General features: G+C 32.0%; 1 long non-coding RNA gene across 1 annotated transcript; it reads right to left on the bottom strand.

Moving 5' to 3' along the window:
• Positions 1 to 1,408: 1,408 nt before the first annotated feature.
• LOC134281927 (uncharacterized) lies at positions 1,409 to 10,858 on the bottom strand. The gene is made up of 2 exons (XR_009995194.1): positions 10,667 to 10,858; positions 1,409 to 2,838 (listed from the first exon to the last, which is right to left on the bottom strand). It is a non-coding gene; the product is annotated as an uncharacterized LOC134281927 (long non-coding RNA).
• Positions 10,859 to 10,862: the final 4 nt, after the last annotated feature.

Here is a 10,862-nt window from a genome sequence, read left to right as displayed (position 1 = left end):
TAAGGCAAAAAACCAATAAATTAATAAAAAGGAATTCATCGCTACATTTAAAAAAAAAATCTTTATACCCTTACTGTCAACCCCAAACCGTAACGTGGTAAACCCTCTTACATTACATGATGAATATCATTGTCCATATTAGTAGTGACGATTAAATGTATATATACAGATTGACAGTGTTGATTAAAATAAAATATAAATGTACATTTTCATAATCGGTACATATGTTGGTTACATGTACAAAGGAGTTGGGCAAACAAGGCGAGTAAAGGCCTGTGTCAAATAAGGAAGTGAAAAATTAATTCTCAGATATGACAAAAATTTATATCTCCTTTTTACAATAACATATGGTTTAAATAAATTGCGACAACCAAACAAAGATTTTTAAAAGTCTATATTCCTCTATGAATAACATGCTTATACTAAAGAGGGCAAAAATAATCAATTCTACATACATGTATTAAAAAAAATTTTCTCACTGATTTCGAACCTAATAAAGCCAAATAAATTTATTTTAAAAATTTAAGAGCATTTTTACCTTTCAGTGTCATGAACTATGTACACTCTAACTACAAAATTTACAAATTGAATTAGAACTTTTGTAATTTGAACACGGGCATTTTACATGCTTTGTTCGTCCATCTCCCTTCTCAAAAATACACTCCCAAAGGTGGAGACAGATAATCCTTTGCCGAGATGTTAGCATAACAATGTACATTAGCTGACTGAGCTACAAGCAATGACTTGGCATTGTATATCAGTTTTAAAATATTGCTCCCCCCCCCGAGTCTTTTATAACAAAAAGAATGTAGATAAGAGACTAGCGATTAGCGCGCTTTTCTGCCTACAGGATATTTAAAGGCTTACTGTTTGGATGCCCTATCCTGACCCCAATTATGTTTGGCAATTTGTATTATTCCTTTAACCATTTCTATACCTTGGAACTCCTACTGTTGGCATATTCCTACCATACATTAATCCACAATATTTGACAACTTGTAGCCTTATAGTAAGGCGTATGAAAGATTTTAAACCCACCCACCCCCTCACTACACCCCTACCCTAGCATAGCTTTAAATATAATAATCTCAGTCTGTATCAGAGTACATGTACTTCAATACATTTCATCATTTATGCAGTATGGATCGCTCAGCGTTTAGGGAACAGTCTCCTTACTTCTTCTCTCATTCCCAGTTTTATCCCTTTAGCCCTTTACTTTAAACATCCTTCATCCATTGAACATTCTTTGTAGAAAGTTTGGATGTATACTGTTGGTTCATTTCATTCCTTTTTTGTTGAAAAGCACCTTTTGAATCCTTAATTCAATCATTTTACCACACAAGACGGGACCAGTACTTGATCCAGTATCACGTACCCTGGGCACTAAAAAAATACACACAACTAGGAGTTTAAGGTAGGGATTTTAATTATTTATTAATGAAGCAAACATAACAATTCTAGACTACAAAACAAAGTTGCATAACTTAAAACTTGGGAAGCACCTTAAGACAGTTCGTTTCTACTCAGTAGTTAGTATCACATAATCTACTGTACAACACGAGGGGAGGGGTCATCGCTCGTCCTGAATTACAGTTTTAATATCATCTACAGTAAAACATGAACATATTTAATGAAGGATAATTTCTCCTATCTTCAGAGCACATCTTAAGTCTGTGCATGTTTTGTTTTTGTTAAGAGATTCTGAACACTAAACTGAACACATTTAACTTTTGATAATCCACTATTTCTAGCTAAAATATACTACTTGTATGTATGTAATGTCCAAAACTTCTGTCAAAAAATTGTCATGTATCAAAAATTAAAGGTTACAAAATAAAACAAATAAAATATTACAAAATTTGAAAATCAAGAATTTAAATCTAATTAAATGTGTCATCTTTAATAAACATTGAACCAAAAAATATACAATTCTTATTGGTTTCCTTACTCTTTTAAATGCTCTACAAATTAATGCAATTTATACCCCAAACTACAATTTCATCCATAAAAGTTTAAAATAACACTGTATTGATAGACTCCTGATGAGGTAGGATTGTTTCTCTGAAACTACATGTAGTACCTGGCCGCTTTACCATAAACTGAAAACCGACTTCAAATCACTGAAAATTTTAAAATCACTTTGTAAATGAAACTAAATTCTCAACATATTTAAGAATTTTATGTTTTCTTATTAAACCTGCAAATTTTAATAACACATTAGGTAAATACAACTGGAGATATTAAAAATTTTGAAATCAGTCTGTTCTCAGTCTATGGTCTTGAGGTCTGGAGTATAAAGGGATTTTCCCATTACAGAGATTCAACTACAGAAAAAACATATAATGTATGGCTTTTTGCACATACATGTTAACTTGATCACTGAAAATAATTCACAAATACTAAACAAAATAATATGAGTTGCTGAAAGAGCATGACTTTTATAATAATATTCAATGTTTGCACCAATAGATTAAGTCATGAGACCTGTTTGTTTTTTTGAATACAACCCCTCAGATTTTTTCTTTGTTTAATGGACAATAGAATGTCTTCCAAGATATAATTTTTTTTTTCATTTTTTGAAAAAATTAATTATGACCATTTGGTAATTATGTTTTCTTGTGGTAATTAATGCATTGATATGAAAAGAGAGTCCAGTATATAACATTTCTATTTCTTATACTAGTACATCATTAATCTTCTATCCAAAATATTTCATCTGTTACATACATTGAAATCACACGTTTATGTAAAACATAAACAAATCAAAACTATGACATTTTCAGGTAAATGTATATCTATAAAATTTGCTATATTAACTGTGTACACTACTTATTAAGACTTTTATACAATGTACAGACCCTAAAACGTGCTACTACACCTCAGAAACGAACCGTACCGTTCCGTGCACAAAGCGTACCGTACCGTTCTCAAAGCGTACCGTACCGTCCACAAAGCGAACCGTTCCGTGCGAGAAACGAAACGTACCGTCCACAAAGCGAACCGTTCCGTGCGAGAAACGAAACGTACCGTCCTCAAAGCGAACCGTTCCGTTCTCAAAGCGTACCGTACCGTCCACAAAGCGTACCGTTCCGTGCAAGAAACGAACCGTACCGTCCTTTGGTTAATTATGCAAACCACGCCCCCAATTATTTTCGAACCGTGCAATGACCAAATAAGTAATTTTGGTTTATTTCTCGCTATGGCGCCCGTGAAGGGAGGACGTAGGTTGTCCCTGGCTGTTCGAAACACCATTATCAAGTACCACGCATCTGGGCTTTCATCTGTAAAAATAACGAAACTTCTCGAAGCAAACTACAACTTCAAAACAACTAGACAGAGTGTAAGACGATTCCTTATTCGCTACAAATCAACGGGTTGTGTTCGTGATCAAAGGTACGTAGTTTTATTATTCATACGGATGAGATATCTTGTCATGTGTAATATGTTACCCAAAATTATAATTTTCCAATTTTGTTGAGCTTTTTAAAAAGTTATTTTTCATTTTTACTAATTTCTGCTAGCGAAAAAATTTGCTTTGGACATAGAACCTGGGATTTCATGCAGTATACGCAAAAAATTGTTTAATTGTCGTTTGTGATCCATGTACAGATACATATGAAAAATGGTAACGAACTGAAGAATCATTTTTAAGCTTAAATGTTGAAATGAAAATATGTAAATTCCTTTGTCTTGTGCATGTATTTTTTTTTTTTTTGCATACGATGTACAGACTGTACGTACACGTGTACACATAGGTTTGTCTTCCTCTTTGAAGAAGAAAAAATGTTAGTTTACAATCATCAAATGGACAAACCATTTTACACCAACAAACTAAATTGCACGATGTATTTAATCTATTATGAGTAAAATGCATGTCTAGATATTCATGTAGAAGGTTTTTTTTTAATTCTCAAATGAATTTTGGAATCGTCCATTAAATCGGAGTATGCGTAGACATTTTTTTTCATTAAGTAGTCTATGTTCTTTTCATAGGCGTTCTGGAAGAATATGAGTAAAATCCCCGGTTATAAATAAACATTTCTTTTTTTACCATGTAAACTATGGTAACTTTTGGGATTTAGAATGAAATATTTAATTCCGGAAAATGTTCGTCCAGTGGTAGGATTCCTTTTTTACTTAATATTTATCAAAATGGCCGACGTACTGAAGCTTTACATATTGAGTAAGCATGACAACTTCATGTTTAAAGATTACGCACCTAAGGAACAACTTTAACATTCATATAAAGGTAACATTACTACAAAACAAGTATTTGTTTTAATGCACTTAAAGTATTAGATAGTAACTGTTCAATTTGGTGTAGCTCAGCCTCAATCGCCTTCTCACCGACACCATGCTACGTTTGTTGACACTGTCGAGTTGACATGATTGCCCGATCATTGATCAGGGCCAACGTATTGAAATCTTTGGTTAAATTACTACACGTAGTTTTAATTTTCTACAAACATTAGCGACCCAATAATTTTGAATTACCCTTTGATTAGTCGGGGAAGTGCAAGCTAACAGCATGTGAAAGATGGGTACTACTTAACAGAGTACGCTAGAGTACTTTAGAGTACGCTAGAAAATTTATGTTATTTAAAGCAATTAAATTGTTCATTTATGTATGTACAACTTGATTAAACATTATTATAAACTTATTTTCCAATATTTGTTTCAAATATTTGTTTTTAGCGATATTTTGACAAGAAATAACATCCAAAATTAAACGCAGTAACAGTATACCTATAGCTAATACACCCAAATCTCGATTCAGACTTTCGCACTGAAGACTTACATCTATATACTATCAAATATTAAATTTATTGCATGTGTAAATATTTTTCACATTTACAAGGAGACATTTTAACATTTTTAAATTAAATTAGATCGGGATCTAACGATCAACCGTAACCTGAAGTCAAAAATTGAAATAACTCCTAAAATAAAGAAAACTTACATTTTTTCAAAAATATATATATTCAATATGTTATACTAAAGTTGAAAAACATATAAAAAGTAGTTTAATTGCATTAATGGGATGCACCCTCAACAAACAAAGGGTAGAGATATAATTTTTACATCTATTCTATTTAGCCAGAGAACAGTTGTTTAATGTATTCAATTGTAACACTTAGCACTATAGAGTGTAGGTATGCATTCTTTTTAGTTCAATTTCATCAGATAAGAATTATAAGAATACTTGTAATTGAGTCAAGGACTTGTCTACTTTCAGTGACAATTTTAGCAATTATTGTTATGAACCCATTTATAACATGTATATTCTACCAATAAAAAAAAAATTGAAAATTTTGTGTGATGTATTTGTAATATATAACCACAACAAAGAATTTTTCCATCCTCAATATTCATATATTACATCAGAGTGATGTACCCCCTAAAAATGTAAGTCATTTTTTGTTAATGGTAGAGGGTATGATATACATGTAATGAATGAAATAATGAGCTTGAGCATATATAAACAAAAGATGATTCTCATACTCAGTTCATTTCACTTCAGGGTCAATTGACCTCTTCACAATGATTTTGACCTTAAACAATATTGTGCCTCACATATACATTATAAATATAATATGTATAAATAAATATTTTAAATGCCCATGCATTTCTAAAGTTGTGCAAAAAATAAATTTAAAAAACACACACATATAATTGAAATTCACCCCGACCTTACCCAGAATAAATTATTTGTTATTATAACTGATATCATTTTCTATTTTAATTTTATTCTTATCATATGTAATTACATTTTTTACTGATCAATCTATTTTTAACATCTCAGATATTTTACCATGTTTATGTTTGATGATTGAATGTCAGATTAATGTATGTTGCATGAATATCTATATATTTTAAGTCTGTTTGCTCAGTTATTTTACTAGAAATCATTGATAACACACACATATAGCACAGCCACAGTTTTGCACATTTTGAAAATCGGTGCTAATTTTAGAAGTTGGAAAAACCCTTGTATTGTGTATACATATGAAGATTTAATTTAAACAATATTTTATTATGTAAAGTAAGCTTACATAATTGGATTGGACATCAGGCATGGCCTACTGAGCTCAAAGTATCTCAAGTTCTAAACTGTAAGCCTATTTTTTTTAAGTCTGACTGTGCCCAGGGACTGGCTCCCAGCGTTTTTAAAATAATTATTATTCTCAGTTATTATACATAATTATGCAATACTAAAACAATATCAATATATTACATATGTAAATGTATTCCAAAAAATCTTACATTTTCCAGGCTTTTTAATTTTTTTTTATTTCACATGCCAGGAATTTTTCGGACCAGGCCTAATGTAAATGATAAGATTTAAAAAAAATATATCGTCAATTCTGCAGAACTTACGATAAAGCGCCATCCCTTCATCTCCACTTGATAACACATTACTGTTAATCACAAAATATTTATCAATACGCCTATGTTCTGCAGCTGTAATGACTAACTACTATTACTAGTCTCATGTGTGTAAGTGTCAATCTTACCATGTGCCATTTTGGGATGTCGATCCCGATGAAATATCCACTCCCCTATATATTTGCGCACGTCATGGAATTTACAACATGAAATTTAATTATAAAGTTTAGGGACAGAGTACGTGTTTAGTTAGATCTATGAACGGTCCATAGGGAACACAGGCGATTTGTAAAGAGGGAGAAGGGGGGGGACAAAAACAAGAAAGTGGTGCAAAGATTTTGGAGAAAGTTAATATACATGTAAATAAGAAAAAAATAGATAAACTGAAAGAGGGAAAGGATCCAGTCTAAATGTAGGAACATTACCTTACTGGTTCAATTCAAACTAAAATTTCTAGTTTTTAAAATTGTTGCAATATACCGCTAAATACGCTTCTTAAAATTAAATTCTAAAGTAGGTCAGTTTAGCCAGAACCTTACTGCATATATGCATTTACACGTGTTCAATTTTCCTGTGATAAGCTGCAGAAGAGGAGAATAAAAGTTGTTAATTTTATTATTCTATTACAGATTTGAAATTCAAGGACATCTATATTATGAGTAGCTGCAAGCAGATCTGTAGCGTTATGGTTTTATATATATTTGTCTCTGACCAACACGCTACAGATCCCGTAATGCAAAAAAGGTGCAATTTACGGTGGAAATTTTTTTTTGCGCACTTTGGGGGAAAATTTCTTCACTTTCCAGCATTGACTAATTAACAACCTTCATTGCCTAATTCTAGGCACATATTTTAACTAATATGTATGTTTTATCCACTTCCCAACCCTTAATAGTCGTCTATGAGTGATTAACTCGCATGATTGTATAAATTGTTAGTCTCAGTGCATATTGCCTGTAGATACAACTATATATGTATGGTTGGGAGGTGTATGAAATATACAAATTGGCTGTAGAATGTGTCTACAGTTAGGGAGTGATGGGTACATGTAGTTGATTTACCGATGCAAGAAAAAGGGGAAAATTCTCCCCCAAAGAGCGCAAAAAATATTGCGCCGTAAATTGCATCTTTTTGGCATTACGGGATCTGTATAGCGTCACAGTATGGTAAAGGACAAATATATAAAACCATAACACTACAGATTTGCAGCAATATTTTAAATATTTTTGTACAGAAAATATAATATATTTTGTTTCTTCCTAATAAGTACGTACATATGAATTGTATTATGACATTTTAATTTATCAGAGACCTAATTCATACCGTCGGAACCATGGGGGGGGGGGGTCTAGGAACTGGGGGGGGGGGGGGGGGTAGCCCCTCCACTTTTTCCCCCAAATATAAACTAAGTATAGACATTGGTTTTTGGAGAGAAAAAAATGGTACTGAAGTTCAAGCCTAACCACAATTAACACCCCCAAGTGCAAATCAAAGGAAATGAAAGTTTGAAAACAAATGCGTATAAATATAAATTTTAGCTTAATTTTCGACCCAGATCGGATTTGTAATTAATATAATGAAAATAATTATAAAATTAGATAACCAATTATTGACTTTTGAATGGAGTTTCAAGATCTAAAAATTTTAAGTGTTCTCATAATTAAGAAATAAATTATGATTTTCAAAGAACGAAAAAAATGATGTTTTGCGGGATGAAAAAAAAGGGAAAAAAAGCTGCCAGAAGTGAAATTACAAACAAAACAGTTTATAAGCAAACTGTTCAATTAAAATTATATCTCAGACATTGTTGATTATAATTCAACAAAGCATATACATGTAACTAAAAGTCTCATTTTTTCGCAACATTTTTCATACTGTTTTCGAAAACTAATTATTCAAATTTTAGAAGAAATGCTATTATACTTCATGTATAGAATTTTTCTTGAGGGTATATTTTCTACAATAATTTATATATTTAAATTATATTTATTAAGTCAGCTGCTACAGAGGACATTTGATTAGATACTTGTAAATCAATTCGAAATTAGGGGGGGGGGGGGGGTTGTGGTAAGGGGTGTTGTTTTTTACAGTTACGGACCTATATCACTCATATTTTTTTTATTTCAAAAGCGTATAGAAATACAAACTAAACAACATCAAAGAAAATTTAAAATATGGATTATGTAAAGGGACTTGTTAAAGCCATATATGGCGTAACTGATCAAAAAAAATATTTTTGAAAAATACAAAATTAAGTAAAGAAATATAGTTGATACATTTAAATTAAAGCTTTTCATACAATTCTGAACAGGGAGAACACCTCGTTTCATCTAATAATGCGATTTAACTTCTCTGTAATGTGTTATTTGAATCTTTTGTATTTCCTCCCGAGTCGGAGAAAATTCCGAGAATCCAAATTAAATTCTGATATCTTTTTAACGCAATTGATTTAGATTTTGTAATTTACGGAAAAGTTATATCTTTATATAAAGTAATGATACAAACAATAAGTTCTTATGATTTTAGTCCAATAATTTTCATTGTACATACGCCAAATATGGCTTTAACGATAAAATGACTACTAATAGTATAAGGGATAAATTGAAACACTAAAGATTTGGTACTTCTCTTTTTTACAATGTAATTAATTGTACAAACTGATACCTCAAGCACTATAGACTAAAAATCGTACTGTGAATTACAAATATGCAATGTTCAATGTATATACCAACATGAAAATAAGGTACTCTGTTCGCATTTTAAATACACTGTACTAAAAACAAATAAATAGATGTACTTACAGATTCTTCTTCTGCAGAAACAGCTGGAGTGGTTGTGAAGTAATTAAACGACGGTTTTATATCGGCCAACCAACTGAAGACCTTTAGCCCAGTCTATTGTCTTTTTTGGGAGAGGGGGTCAACTTGTCACTGGACTTGTGTGTTACATGTACACCAAATCGGGTACTCCTTCGAAGCCACACCACTACCCCTGTCACTGTTTTGTGTAGGGGGGGGGGGGGGGGGGTGTTTGAGGAGAGAGGGTTGTAGCTGGTCAACAAGTTTGTGTAGTACAGATCCCTCATAAGGTTTGCAACAATGCCACGTGCCGGCACGTGCTTACATGACAAATAATTTTTAATCGTTTATTTAAGAATAAAGAGACAGACAGATAGATAAAATGAATGAATGAATAAATAGATTGATAAATAAATATAATTATTATTTAATACAGTGTAATAATCTTGTCGATAATGCGTTTGGCACACTAATGAAGACAGAATACTAGATTGTACAGTACGTGCATTAAAATACATGTATAAAAGAAAAAAAAATTAATTTATGATATTTCTCCTCTGAAGCAAAAGTATAAATGATAAATCTACAATTTTAAAATAGAGAAACGATGTTCTTTAATTTTCTTATCAGTAAAAATAAAAGTACGATTAGTCATGTTGTTTTTCTATAATAGACCAATCAATTAAAAATAATTTATATAAATACGCGTTTAGTGCTATGAAATTATATAGATCAAGTATATATATATATTCCTTTTTAAAATTACATTGCGGCTTTTTTTTTTTCAAAGAGAATAATTATCATATACATGTATAAATTATATATTTTCTTTTTTACAATTAAGCCCCAGCATACGAAAAATATACGCGTGCAGAAATTTTTATGATGCTAAAAGGATTAATGGGACAATGTTTTCAGCCATTTATCCTCCAACTCTACTGCAGCGTAAATTAATTTTTCAATTGAAACCGAGACATAGCATACATGACTAAGTAAACATATTTACATACATGTACACGTAAAACAATATTTGAACTGCCGTAATAAATAGAATTTAACTCATTGATACTTAAATTTATTTAAACAATAACTAAATTCCATTCTTTAATAACGGAAAAAATATTATAAACGTGCATTAAGTACTCCAAAAGTCATTTAAAATGAACTAATGTATACCAGCCAATCAGATACCAAAGCTAACAGGCTCCGCCCACTTCATTTGCATACCGTTTCCCAAAGCGTACCGTCCACAAAACGAACCGTTCCGTGCAAGAAACGAAACGTACCGTCCACAAAGCGTACCGTTCCGTGCACAAAGCGAACCGTTCCGTTCTCAAAGCGTACCGTACCGTCCGCAAAGCGAACCGTTCCGTGCAAGAAACGAAACGTACCGTCCTCAAAACGAACCGTACCGTGCACAAAGCGTACCGTTCCGTGCTCAAAGCGTACCGAACCGTACCGTTCCAGTGGTGTAGTAGCACGTTTTAGGGTCTGTACAATTCAAGGATGACCAGTCTTTATGTACAGGATATGTTTTTTTTGTGACTCCAGCATGTAAGCACTGTAAACAGTAGGTCAGGGGCCACTTTTCCCACAAGAAATGATCATAATCTATAGTGCTGGGTTTCTTTCAAAATTTGACACAAACTTAAAATAAATACAGGGCGATGGAGAAAA

This window comes from Saccostrea cucullata, unplaced genomic scaffold (genome assembly GCF_032062105.1).
Source record: "Saccostrea cucullata isolate Sc308-1 unplaced genomic scaffold, CSIRO_AGI_Scuc_v1 ctg616, whole genome shotgun sequence".
Taxonomy (NCBI): domain Eukaryota; kingdom Metazoa; phylum Mollusca; class Bivalvia; order Ostreida; family Ostreidae; genus Saccostrea; species Saccostrea cuccullata.
The sequence above is the reverse complement of the archived record's forward strand: the minus strand, read 5'-3'. Positions and strand labels throughout refer to the sequence as shown.